Source organism: Nerophis lumbriciformis, linkage group LG38 (assembly GCF_033978685.3).
Source record: "Nerophis lumbriciformis linkage group LG38, RoL_Nlum_v2.1, whole genome shotgun sequence".
NCBI lineage: Eukaryota > Metazoa > Chordata > Actinopteri > Syngnathiformes > Syngnathidae > Nerophis > Nerophis lumbriciformis.
This window is the reverse complement of record NC_084585.2, coordinates 79,703-94,518: the sequence shown is the minus strand read 5'-3', so window position 1 is coordinate 94,518 and position 14,816 is coordinate 79,703.

Here is a 14,816-nt window from a genome sequence, read left to right as displayed (position 1 = left end):
ATTGAATAGACTGCAAAGACAAAACATTTCATCTTCAAACTGAGCAACTAAATTTGATTTTGTAAATAATCATGAACTTAGAATTTAATGGCAGCAACACATTGCAAAAAAGTTGTCACGGGGGCATTTTTACCAGTGTGTTACATGGCCTTTCCTTTTAACAACAGGAACTGAAGAGAGACGTTTTTGAAGTGGAATTCTTTACATCAACGTGGCTTCATAGTAAAAGAGTGCGGGTACTAGACTGGCCTGCCTGTAGTCCAGACCTGTCTCCCATTGAAAATGTGTGGTGCATTATGAAGCCTAAAATAGCACAACGGAGACCCCCGGACTGTTGAACAACTTAAGCTGTACATCAAGCAAGAATGGGAAAGAATTCCACATCAAAAATGTGTCTCCTCAGTTCCCAAACCTTTACTGAGTGTTGTTAAAAGGAAAGGCCATGTAACACAGTGGTGAACATGCCCTTTTCCAACTACTTTGTCACGTGTTGCAGCCATGAAATTCTTAATTCTTAATCAAATATGTTGTCTTTGTAGCATATTCAACTGAATATGGCTTGAAAAGGATTTGCAAATCATTGTATTCCGTTTATATTTACATCTAACACAATTTCCCAACTCATAAGGAAACGGGGTTTGTACATTGTATATTACATGTATATTATTAGATACTCCAAAACTTCAAAAGATATGCAACTGCATGTTTTCCTGTCAAATGGAAAGAATGTGACGCACACTATTGTGGCGGCCCTTGAGTTTGACACCTGTGATGTCCGCCATACCTACTTCACATTATTCATATTAATAATAACATTATGGTTGACAACTGTTATATTTGTAATAACATTGAAAGTGGGAGTCATTCATTTTTGGAATGGGACACTGTACATTTATTTTGGGAGGAGATAAGAGGTTGGTTGGGAGACATTTATGGAGATGTCCCAATTTAATGGAGAAGAGATTACATTTGGATTTTTTTATAGACTATATCAACGTAGAAATGATTCTTATTCTTATTCTGTTGCAAGCTCAATTTTTCATTCATAAAATAGATTTGAAAGCCAAATTGTCCCATTGGAGTGATAATTGAATCTTCTTTGCCAAGTGTCCATGTTTCTGCAGCGTACAGCCATGTACTCCAGACCACCGTCTTGATTATTCTCTCTTTCAAGGTCAACTAAAGGCCTTTGTCAGCAGTTTTTTCCTCTTAGAAAACACATCTTCCGCACGTGCGATCCATGACTTGATGTCTTTGTCACAGTATCCATCTTGTGCAATTATACTGCCAAGGTAGATCAACTGTCACTTGGTTCAGCTGTACACCACCAAAACGGATCTCAAAGTCTTCAAGCGGCTGCTTTGAGATCTTCAACAGCTTTGTTTTCTTACCATGTGTCTTGGTGCCGTATTCTTCTGCCGCTTCATGCATCCTGGTCATCAGGAGTTGTAAAGCGTTAACAGGGACAGCTACTGTGGCCTGGTCACCCGTGTATCTCACGGGCTTGATGAGATGTCCTCCCACACCAATGCCTTCATCCACCCGACCTAAGGCATCTCCCAGCAAAGCTTCAGCATAGACATTAAACAACGAGGGTGATAAACAACACCCCTGTCTGCTTCCACGTCCGATCACAGCAGGATCTGTCATACGATCTGTTGGAGCCAAATTTCCCTATTTGTTTATAATGCTTTTATTTTATTTTCTCTAATTGATTGTTGGGTTCAGCATGTTGTATTTCCTTTTTTGGCAGATTGCTCCGCCCACTTCCTGTTAAGAACCAGGAAGTGTCGACAGGGAGGGGACTGTTGCTATGGTGGGGTTACCATGGCAGCCTCCTTAAATTGGGTTCAGATGTGAGCATGGGCAGGGCGATTGGAGGACAAACAGTTTTCGACCGTGTGGTGGCGTGTCGTGTCGTGACAATGCTGGTATAATGTGCCATTCAAGGTTAGCATACTTGGTTATACAACTTACATTTGGTTTAATTTAGATAGCTTGTAATAAACGGATTGTCATATCCAAACACAGTTCTACAGTACTGGACATTCTATCATTTACACGCGTCAAACTGGTCAACACAGTCGCCCTCGGTACCAGCCCAAAGGTAAGGGCTGTCATACTATCCTTCAGCCTGACTGTCGCAGTCTGTTCTTTATAGTGCTGCAATCAACCTTCCATCACGCCAATCCACACCAACGCTCTGAAGGATCTCCAGGAAATGTAACCAATCTACTCTGTCAAAGGCTTTTTTCCAATCCACAGAGCACTGTCGGAGGCAGATATTTACATATATCCGTATTTCAGTGTTGCTTCTTTAATTTCATAATCATATTACAAAACAGCTAGTGTTTTTCTTCCAATTGTGGTCTTTTGGTTGTCTGCAAATAATGTGTGCTAACCTTGAGTGTGGAACGTACGAAAGAGAGATACTCCTTCTTATCTATTCTTATGTCCAGGTGCGGAGGACAATGGGCATGTGTTTGGGCTGAAAAGACAAGACAGCGAGGGTGGGAGGGAGAGAGACTTTATAGAATAGAAGGTTTCCATTTTTTAGATCAGACCATCTTAGCTGCGCGATTGAGTGTTCTATGCTGGACTGGTCTCATTTATATTGACAAAGCTTTGCAAATATATTACAAAATACCTATTCTGTCTCTGGTGGTTCTTCTACTCAGCTTTAAGTGTCGTAAAGAGCTTGGGAGCGACGACCAGAAACGAATTCCCTGGGAGGAACAACTGGTCAAACGCAACAGCACACATACCCGATTTGTCCTGGTTGTGCTTGATACATCTCTGGCTTAGTAGTCTTTTAAGACCATGATACCAATATGTTACCAATGATGTAATATTGTATAATCATGAACATCTTTCACCAATCTACTTCACTTTACGTCCTAATGCAAGTAGGACATGTTTGATGTCCTTCATGCTAATATGACATCACATGACATGCATAAGCTATAAGGAAGGGAGTTGTCCTGCACTCCATGGAACAGAACGACAGGAATGAAATTGTAAAGCGGGAAGGACACAGGTATGTCATTTCTAGATCTGAGATACTTCTATGTAAATATGATAAGTATATTAGTTGTTACCGACGCATTCATGTCTGGTGCAAGTACAATAAGCCATTCTTTGGTTCAATGTTAGCAAGCTATCCTGCAAAGATCCTGTAATAGATGTGCTGTGAAATAACACCAGGACAAGCTACTGGACTTCATTTGAACTACCGTCTTCTCAGACATTTCAAGTGCAGGCGCACAAAAGTCCTAAAAGTAGTTGACAGTAAAACAAAAGTCCCAAATAAGCGGACTGTAAGACAAGGCATTCTGCAGTGTTTTTCAACCTTTTTTGAGCCAAGGCACATTTTCTGCGTTGACAAAATGCGGAGGCACACCACCAGCAGAAATCATTAAAAAAGGAAACTCAGTTGACAGTAAAAAGTCGTTGTTGGATATGACTTTAAAGCATAACCAAGCATGCATCACTATAGCTCTTGTCTCAAAGTAGGTGTACTGTCACCACCTGTCACATCACACCCTGACTTATTTGGACTTTTTTGCTGTTTTCCTGTGTGTAGTGTTTTACTTATTATCTCGCGCTCCTATTTTGGTGGCTTTCATGTCTGCAGTTTCATGTCTTCCTTTGAGCGATATTTCCCGCATCTACTTTGTTTTAGCAATCAAGAATATTTCAGTTTGTATCCTTATTTGTGGGGACACTGTTGATTGTCATGTCATGTTCAGATGTACTTTGTGGACGCCGTCTTTGCTCCACAGTAAGTCTTTGCTGTCGTCCAGCATTCTGTTTTTGTTTACTTTGTAGCCAGTTCAGTTTTAGTTTGGTTCTGCATAGCCTTCCCTAAGCTTCAATGCCTTTTCTTAGGGACACTCACCTTTTGTTTATTTTTGGTTTAAGCATTAGACACCTTTTTACCTGCACGCTGCCTCCCGCTGTTTCCTACATCTACAAAGCAATTAGCTACCTGCTGCCACCTACTGATATGGAAGAGTATTACACGGTTACTCTGCTGAGCTCTAGACAGCACCGACACTCAACAACAACACATCATTTGCAGACTACAAATAAAAATATTTTTAACCCAAATAGGTGAAATGACATAATCTCCCACGGCACACCAGACTGTATCTCACGGCACAGTGGTTGAAAAGCAGCGGTGTACATATGGCATAAGAAGATTTTTTGACAATGGTCTACAGTCCCTTCGCCAATCAGGACGCAGAACACAATGCGCAATCATGTGCTGTGAAAAAAAAGGAGCAACACTGTAAAAAAAATACACAACAAAAAAGATGGGTGTAACAGCGAGGCCGTGTAAAGTGAAGCGTGTTGTAGCGAGGGAACACTGCGTTAGTTTCACCTTCCATCCATCCATCCATCCATTTTCTACCGCTTATTTCCTTTTGGGGTCGCGGGGGGCGCTGGAGCCTATCTCAGCTACAATCGGGCGGAAGGCGGGGTAGTTTCACCTTGTAAATGGAATAAAAAAACCTTCACTATGTCCAAATATATTCTTCCAAATTCAGAACATTACAAAATGCTAAAAGTCTGCACATTAGACAATAAATGTGGAGATGTAAAGTGGAAAAGAACTCTAAAGACCAAGTAAGGAATGCTCTCACTATGTGCCTACTAAGCAAATGTTTGATTTTCAGCTGCTGGATCTTTACAACTACAGTCAAAATAAACTTGCCTTTTGATTCCAACAACTCCTAATAATAATAATACACTCACAGTCACTTATAACACAAAGCTTATGTTGTCTTTAGATACTGTCTAAATGATGTGTGTTTTTTTCATGAAACGAAAAAATGCCTCCCGCATTTTTACTATGCGACATGTTTTAGCATTACATCACAAACATTTGCTCTTTTTGACATTGTTGTAGTCCAACAAACAAAACTGCAGCTTTGAACGCATTTCATGTTTTTGCACAATCAGACAGTTGTCAAGTTGAAGAAGACATGCGACTGACTGTAAGTCAAAAGTGACAGAAGGAATATGTTTAGCAAGAAAAAGGAAGTGCACATTATTTCCAGGCCCTGCCTGAATGTCTCCAAAGCAAATACCTTCTTTGTAGTTGCAATCCAGTCTTTGTTGTCCTGAAATGTACATCATGTAACAGTTCCCGCCCACACAGCCAACAACTTCAGGAGATGGTAACTTGGAAACATGGACATATTTTCCATACATTAGCCGCACCGCAGATATCCACCTTATGAAATGGCTTACAGTATTTACTCAGAAATATCTAGTAAAGGTTCATTTACATACCTTAAGTGTTTCCAAACGGTGTCTGTAACACGGCAGTAAAACGGCTGATCAAACAAAATAGAAGTCACGGCGCAAGCTAGCTCTCCGATCAGCTAGACAGACTCCATAACTCCACGGTGACGTGAAACTGAAACGATAGGAAAAGAATGAATACTAATACAGCGTTTCCACAGAGTGTTTCCAGAGCCTGAAATAGGGCTTTCAGGGACAGACGCGGTAAGACATTTCTACAACAAAGTTCTAAAGCTTAGTGATATATCACATATATCAGATTGTAGGTGGGGTTTTTATTTTACTTTTTGCGTTCATATTTCGCTGTGTTTGCTGCATTTTTGTTGCGTTTCGCTTGATTGTAAGGGGAGAGGGAGTGTGACGCTCATATGTTGTCAATATTCAGTGTTTTATTGTTCATATTTTCATGTACATTCTGGGTGTCTCATTCAGTCAAAAAATGTACAGTTCCATTCCGTTTTTTCAGGCGGTCTGTCATAACGTTTTTAGCATTCAATCAGACATTATTGTGAGGTTTGTATTAGCGTTCCTAAAAATAGATAAACGGCCCCCAGACACATTTGCTTATCTAAATTTGGCCCCCCGAGTCAAAATAATTGCCCAGGCCTGCACTGGAGTACTGTATTGATTAACTGTAATGTTGATGCTTGCCACTACAGCTTCCCCTGCACGGAGAGTAACTTGTAGCGGACATTTTCCAGGTATCTTGCTCATCACTAAGTTTGCTGAGCGTCTGAGGAAGATGAAGGTGGAGATGTGGAAGGTGACATGGTAGGGAGTTGGACACCTCCAAATGCGGTAATGAAACTAGGCATGCATGAAACAGCCTGCCAGGTCAGCATTGCACGTGAAAATATGTTCATTGGCTTAGCCTCAAACATCATCCACTTGATTCATCCCACAAGAAGGAAATGTGCAATAATCCTCTCATCATCTTGATATGCCACACCTGTGAGGTGGGATGGATGATCTTGGCAAAGAACACACATTTGAGAGGAATTGCTCACACTGGTGAATGAATGATGAATGAATGATAGGTGGTGGTCGGAGGGGCCGTAGGCGCAAACTGGCAGCCTCGCTTCCGTCAGTCTACCTCAGAGCAGCTGTGGCTACAAATGCAGCTTACCACCACCAGGTGTGAATGAATGATGGGTTCCCACTTCTCTGTGAGCGCTTTGAGTATCTAATACAAACCCTGTTTCCATATGAGTTGGGAAATTGTGTTGGATGTAAATATAAACGGAATACAATGATTTGCAAATCCTTTTCAGTTGAATATGCTACAAAGACAACATATTTGATGTTCAAACTGATAAACATTTTTTTTGTTGCAAAAAACCATCATTAACTTTAGAATTTGATGGCAGCAACACGTGACAAAGAAGTTGTGAAAGGTGGCAATAAATACTGATAAAGTTGAGGAATGCTCATCAAACACTTATTTGGAACATCCCACAGGTGTGCAGGCTAATTGGGAACAGGTGGGTGCCATGATTGGGTATGAAAGTAGATTCCATGAAATGCTCATAAACTTTAATACATGCTCGGATAGGTCAGTATCGGTATCGGATCGGAAGTGCAAAAACCTGGATCGGGACATCCCTAACCGGTACTGCAGAAGAAGACAACAAGCCACAAGAGTGAGCAGCGATCGTTTGCTTGCACTTTTAACATGGAGGATTACATATCTCAAATAAAACCGTTTTCTAAACTGGACTTTCAATGGAAGCAGGAGGTAATACTTAAAGGAAGATCTCCATCGAGACAGAGAGACTTTTAAAACTGAAGAAAGATAAAGAAGGCTTCTATAAACAGGTTATCCATGCTTTTGATCAGAAGCAGCTGCGCATGGTCATAAGTAAAGGTAAGACCATAATAACGTTTTTTTTGTAATTAAATGTGCTTTTCATGATGGTATCCTTACATCACTCAAATTTATAAGCGCAGGCCTAAATTTTGGTAAGCGCAGGAGTGAGAAGAGGTTTTAAATTAATTAGCGCCCCGACGGCTATTCAAGGAAATACGGTATGTGATGCGTCGACGCACAAAAACTGCGTCGACGTATTTACGTAATCGATGGCGTCGACTACGTCGACCTGTCGTTTCAGCCTAAATCTCATTGTAAAGAGAATTCCATAGTTGAACCCCCACCACTGATATACACATTTGTTTTAAACTTGTCCTTGAATATTGATGTTGGAAATGACCTTTTCTTCTATGCTCTTCATTCTCACAAGTGATGACAAACATTTGTTGTCAATTTGCTGGTAATGTTTTACTTGTAGCCTTAAACGTGACACATGATGTCTGTAACTTTACTAGCTGCTGTAGTTTCATCCATCCATCCATTTTCTACCGCTTATTCCCTTTGGGGTCGCTGGAGCCTATCTCAGCTGCACATGGGCGGAAGGCGGGGTACACCCTGGACAAGTCGCCACCTCATCGCAGGGCCAACACAGATAGACAGACAGCATTCACACACTAGGGCCCATTTAGTGTTGCCAATCAACCTATCCCCAGGTGCATGTCTTTGGAGGTGGGAGGAAGCCGGAGTACCCGGAGGGAACCCACGCAGTCACGGGGAGAACACGCAAACTCCACACAGAAAGATCCCGAGCCCGGGATTGAACCCAAGACTACTCAGGACCTTCGTATTGTGAGGCAGACGCACTAACCCCTCTGCCACCGTGCTGCCCCTGTAGTTTCAATAAACCATAATTAATAAATAATATGTTAGTGTGTTCTAAGTGATCTACTTTATGAATAATCTTTTCTGTAGTTGATACAATGCCTTTATGTTACTCTTATGTGTTCCCCCACACTTCCACACAGTAGCTGATGTATGGCAATGTAAGTGTGCACAATTGCCCTATAATCTAACACATATTTGACCTTATTTAATATAAAAATACTCTTAGACATTTGTTTCCGTACATGTGCAATATGAGATTTCCATGTCAGACCGTCATCCAGTATCACTCCTAAAAATCTAAGTTCAGAAACCCTTTAAATATCAATTCCATCTATTGACAGTGTGATCCTTTCCTCCCTTTTCCTCTTACAAGACATCATGAACTTTGGTTTTTTTTACATTTAATGATACTTTATTGACATCAAACCGTCTCTTAAGTTGAATCATTTCCTGTTCAATAATGTTTGATAATGCTTTTAAGTCATGTCCCGAACTAGAAAAGTTGGTGTCGTTCGCAATGAATACAAATGTCAATAACTTTGATACCTCACATATATCATTCATATATAAAATAAACCATTTTGGTCCCAAAACCGAACCTTGTGGAAGTCCACATTCAATCCTCATGTGTTCAGATGGATTACCCACAACATCCACAACCTCTTGTCTATTATCTAAATAACTTCGTAGCCAGTCTAAAACTACTCCTCTCACACCAAATGAATAGAATAGGGATCCATCTCGGTTCACACTCCATTACAGTAGGTGGCGGTAATGCACACCACAAGGTTGCTTGCCAACCGCCATAAAAAATCAGAAGAAGAAGAAGAAGAAGAAGAAGAACGGGCGTGCGTGCGTGAGGGGACGTGACGTCTGACGTCACTACCCCTAGCGGTTTAGGGCACGTATCCAGAACATTCGGGATGTCTGGACGCTAGCTGGAGGTGAGGCGGGAGCGAAGAAAAGTGGAAAAAGAGTGTTATTCGTCAAAAAACCCACACGACGACGGTCATTTTTTCGCCGTGCTATTGTAAAATGGTCTTTTATCTGTGTTTTGTGTTCCGGCTCCAGAATTTGAAAGTTCCGCGCGTGAAGCCGGTGAGTAACGTAGAAAATGAACGTTTCAAAAGTTCAATAAGGTTAACTTAGGCTATCTTTTGTTCGACGCAGTGAATGTGTGCAGGTTACATGCTACGATATTCCACATATTTCCAACTGGTTGAAACCAAAGCCTATGACTTTATTGTCAGTGTTGTTTGTAGGCCCAGGTCGCTAACGTTACTTTGTTACTGTCAACAACGTAACGTTAACGTTGAGGGTAACGTAGTGGAAACAGCAGAGGTGGGACCAAGTCATTGTTTTGCAAGTCACAAGTAAGTCTCAAGTCTTTGCCCTCAAGTCCGAGTCAAGTCCCGAGTCAAGACAGGCAAGCCCCGAGTCAAGTCCAAAGTCAAGACTGGAAAGTCTCAAGTCAAGTCCTAAGTCCTGCATTTTGAGTTTCGAGTCCTTTCAAGTCCTTTTAACCACAGACTAATATATTAACACAGATTGTGTATGCTTTTCAAACGCTGTATTTATTTATTAAAACAAGTGCATTTTAAATTGCAGGAAAGAAAATTGTGCTGACATTGCACTTTATAATAGCACTATTAACCAGTCATTTGAAACATTAACTCATTCCTTTACAGAACAAACACATTGAAAAATAAAGTGCCAAATGTACTTATTTGTACAAAAGTGTTAACATTGAAAAAACATGACATATACGTGAACATAACAAAAAAGTTGTACTTTTTATATGTCAGGGCCCTATGCTGCATTGCATTTGCAAAAGACCAAATTAGCCAAGAGTCTGTCAGTCATTTGTGCACGATGGGGGCGTAGTATGATGCCACCATGGCTGAAAACTCGCTCCACTGGAGCACTGGAGGCAGGCACTGCCAAGACTCTCATGGCCACTCGGAACAGTGAAGGAAGAGTCTTCATGTTCAATGCCCAGAACAAAAGGGGGGAGAGAGTTTTTTTGGGTTGGTGCACTACTTGTAAGTGTATCTTGTGTTTTTTATGTTGATTTAATTAAAAAAAGAAAGGAAAAAAAATATTTCTTGTGCGGCCCGATACCAATCGATCCACGGACCAGTACCGGGCCGCGGCCCGGTGGTTGGGGACCACTGAGGTAAACAACCAACAGTATGTCAGAAAGCTAGCTAAAACGGTACACATATTCATAATATAGTATACATTTTAACTGACCTTTATTTGACTATTTTTGTCTTTTTTTAGGTGGCTAAAATACGCGGTGCTGCTGACCGCCGTCTAACGTTACGTGTGATATATTGACTAACGTAACCCTGCTTAAAAAAAATCACTGAACAAAAAGTATGAATAAGGTAGTGAACTGCAACAGATTCCCGTGTTTGCAATAACGTTATAACGTTAGCAGTGAGTTTACAGCCTCACTGATTTAACTACACAGCAAATAAAAGTCACGTTACTTAGCCAATAAACGTTATCTTACATTCAAAACTTACCGTTCTTTGTGCAACTTCAAATGCCGGACGAAGTTGGAAGTTGTTTCCTCTCCATCAGTCATTTTGGAACCGCATGTGTTGCATACTGCAAACCGTTTTGTGTTGATCACCTCGTCATTTTTATACCCAAACAAAATTATTTTAGGTATCATTTTTTGTTCACTGGCGTGTGGTTTGGACATGTCTTCTTCGTTGGTTGTCCTGCAATTTGATTGGATGAATGCTGTGTGATGAAAACAAAGTAGATGTAATTTGATTGGCTGTTGTACTGAGAGCACACCAGCTGACACACGCAACGCTGATAGACAAGTACACGATGAAAAATACGGAGCGCTCCCGAATAACTTTTTCATCTTTGGGTTTTGGGGAAAGTAGCAAGTCATGTCAAGTCATGTCAATTCAAAAGGCTCAAGTCCAAGTGAAGTCACAAGTCATTGATGTTAAAGTCCAAGTGGAGTTGCAAGTCTTTTTACATTTTGTCAAGTCGAGTCTAAAGTCATCAAATTCATGACTCGAGTCTGACTCGAGTCCAAGTCATGTGACTCGAGTCCACACCTCTGGGAAACAGACGTTCTTTGCCTTGATAAATATGCAGAGGACGACGTGTTTCAAATATTGGTGAAATGTTTGAATTAAGCAGTTACGGCATATGTGAAAGTTTTCTTGAAATGATTAGACTTTGGAGAAAAAAGCAAAATCCTAATATGTTCAGAAGGGCTGTCTAACGGAGTCGCCCTCGCCAATAAGGGATTGACCACGTAATGCAGTACACTATACATCATCATATGCATTTTGCATCTTAAGTCACATTCTCTGTTATGTTCTAGTACCATAGAGTGCTTGGAAATAAAGTTTGTCATTTTGAGCAACATTTGTGAGTATTTGTTCATTTTAAAACACCATTTGGTTATGCCATTCACCATGATTTGGAAAGAAATGACATTTGTTTATTGTCTCCCTGCAGATCTTGTGTGACGTCTCTGCGCCACACAAGAGAGTACAAATCACACAAGAGACTGAGAGAGAGCAGATACTGATAGAGAAACTCATGCACACAACCTTTGGCCTTCGCCGGCGACACATTGTTCAAGGAAGTCCAGGGGTGCGGGAATTCCTGGAGAACTGGCCGGCCTCACAGGTAAATATGTAGTATGTTTTGATTAGTAATAGTTCATCAAAATCATTGCCATGTCTGATTGTTTTTACAGCGAAATATTTCTATCTGTTTGCAGAGTTTCATCGTATTACAAATGTGAATCGACGCAACCAGTTCTACTGTGAACTTGACCGCTACACACCAAAACTGGTTGCACTGTATCGACAGAAGTCCTCAAGGACTGGAAAGGGAGCAGAGGCACTGCAAGAGATGCTGAGAATTGATGACTTGGAGGTAAGTTTATGTTTGCCTTTTTCATGGGGACAATGTTGATCATATGTGTTGTCATTGCAGATTATAGACGCCTTGATAGTAGTCAGTCATAGATGACTGTTTTGAACAGAACTGAAGCATGCACACTGTTATATCAGTGACACGGACTGGCTATGCTGGCATTTTCTCTTGTTTCTCCATCTAGGAAGAATATGACATCAACATGCGACGCACTCTGGTTCTTCGTGGACTTCCAGTGTATCTCCGGGAGGATGACACTGAATTCTACAAAACCTGTAATGTAAGTATGTCTCTGCAGCCAAAGTTATGCTTGGAGATGAGGAGGAGGAGGAAGGTCAGGAGAGGAGGGGAGGGGAGGAAGAAGAATGAGAGGAGAGGAGGGGAGGGAAAACAATGACAGGAAAGGAGAGGAGAGGAAACAATGACGGGGAGGAAGAAGGAGCAGAGGAGATGAGGAGGAGGAGGAGGAGGAGAGGGGGACTATGCATACTGTATGTTTTGGCTCTACAAACAAGAATTGTGTGACATCCTTCTGGATTGGTTATAGTTGATTTTCTTGTTATTTTGCAGGGTGAAGATGAGATGGAGACCACTGGCGTTTGTCTCTGTGGCCCCTGACTCCACTGGTTCCAGCAGCTTCAGCCCGGAGAACATATCCATCGTGATAGAGGATGAAGTTGTTATGAGCGAGCTTCCCAGGTTGGCTGATGCATTTGTGGTTCAATCTATGCATCACACTTAGATCAGTGCTTCTTAACCCGGGTTCCATCCAACCCTAGGGGTCGGCCTCAGGGGTTCGGCGGAGCCTCCGCCACGGAGGTAAAGACACATCCGACTTATCGTGTAAATAAAAACTTCTCCCTGTCGGCGTATTATGGATACTCCCAAACAATGTTCCCTCTAATTTTCCGTCTGATTGATCGATTGAAACGTTTACTAGCAGATTGCAAAGGAGGAGAATACATGATATGAAACAGTACAGTACATATTCCCTACAATTGACCACTAAATGGTAACACCCCAATAAGTTTTTCAACTTGTTTAAGTCGGGGTCCACGTTAATCAATTCATGGTAATGTGTGTGAGGTGTGTTATTTGTTGTGAGTTTATGCACTGTGTTGCTTTTGTTCTTTGAACAAGGTGATGTTCATGCACGCTTCATTTTGTGCACCAGTAAAATAACAGCACTTTTTCTTGAATTTGAAAAAAAAAACCATTTTATTTTTCACTAAAGTGAAACTGGCGGGGCTCGGTACCTCCAACAAGGTTAAGAACCACTGACTTGGATTATCCAAAGAAAGTCACTCACACATTCACATTCATCCAGAAAGTCCTGCTGTGTCTGGATGATAACAAAGCACTGAAGCCATGCCTACTCTGCCTGAAAAATGACTTGTTCAAGTTTGAGTAACGAAGCAGCTGAGAAGTGCATGCCTGCACTCATTAACCATGCATAAATGTGCTTCAGATCAGCATCATTATTGCAGCCATGTTGTTCTACTGTTAACCTGTCTGATTTCCATAGACATGTCTGTTCAAATGTTGAAAGCACTTTTGCGTATGCCCAGTGGGCTTTTTATAACTTTAGAATGAGAGGTAAATATTTAGTTCATTTTATTGTACTGCCTCCTTGACCTCACTGAGCTGAGTCAGCCCTCAGTTGTAATGATGATTCAGTTATTTATTTATATTCTTCTGTTTTATTTGGAATGTTTTTTTATTTTCCTCATTTGCACAAATTTAGATGTCTGCGCTGCTGCTTTCATAAGTTTTTTTCTCTTCCTTGAGAAAATACAGTGCAGAGAAAGGGAAGTTTGTTCATCCCCAATGATTCAAAATAGGCTGCTAAAATATATTTGTAAAAAAAAAAAGTTTGACTCCAGGTGTTGCACTTTAATGTTATTCGACATTTCACAGTTTTACTAAGTCTGTTCTGGGAAAATAAAAAACTTAAAATGTAACAGTTGTTATTGCCTTTTTAAAAGGTACGTTTTAAGGTGCTGTTTTATACCCTAATAAATTGTTGACAGTAACACTTTAGTCAAGAACCTTTTATTGCATGGATGATGTTTCTCTTGCACATGACTATAGTTCTACAGTTACATGTACACAACAATCTGCACAACTGAATTTGCACACTTTTGGCATGTCTCTGGGGGACAGAACCTCTCAGAAAACACAGCTCTCTAAAAACAGGGCATCTTGCACATTAAGTTGGCAAGAAGTAAATATTTTGAGTTGGTAAAGGTGTAATATTTTGAGTAGATACTATTGATATTAATACATTGTATTCAGTTATTTTTTTCAAGTCCATGTTATTTAGTTTTTACAAGTATATTTAATCAGATCATTTAAGTATGAAGAAGACATAAATATTAAGTTAATGATCATTTCAAATGTTATATTGAACTTAGAATATAAATGAAGTCAACTGAACAGTATACTGTAACTCAAAACATGTATTATGATAACTTCAAAGTTTTAGGTAATCAGTTACATCAAACATTTTGAGTTTTCACAGGCTTGCTGCAGGGCACACTGAACCATGACATCATATTCACATCTTAAATGTTAGCAAAAGTACAATGAAAAATATTAGTAAGAATTGATAATAAATATAAACTGTTGTTTTCCAGGAATTGTAACTAAGAAACATATTTACATGTTTGCTATTGAAGTCATTGAAAAGTAACTAAAAGTGATTTGGGGTTTGTTTGATTGTCATTTAGTTGTAATCTAAAGAAAAAAAAGTATAGTCAGATGTTAATGAAACATTTAGGACATGTCAGAAATGGGATAAGGAACAAGTGATTAGATTTTGGTGTTGATCCTGATCATCATTTGGATTCAGCTTTCTTTTGAAGGATTCTTTACGACTGGGAGATTTGGCCTG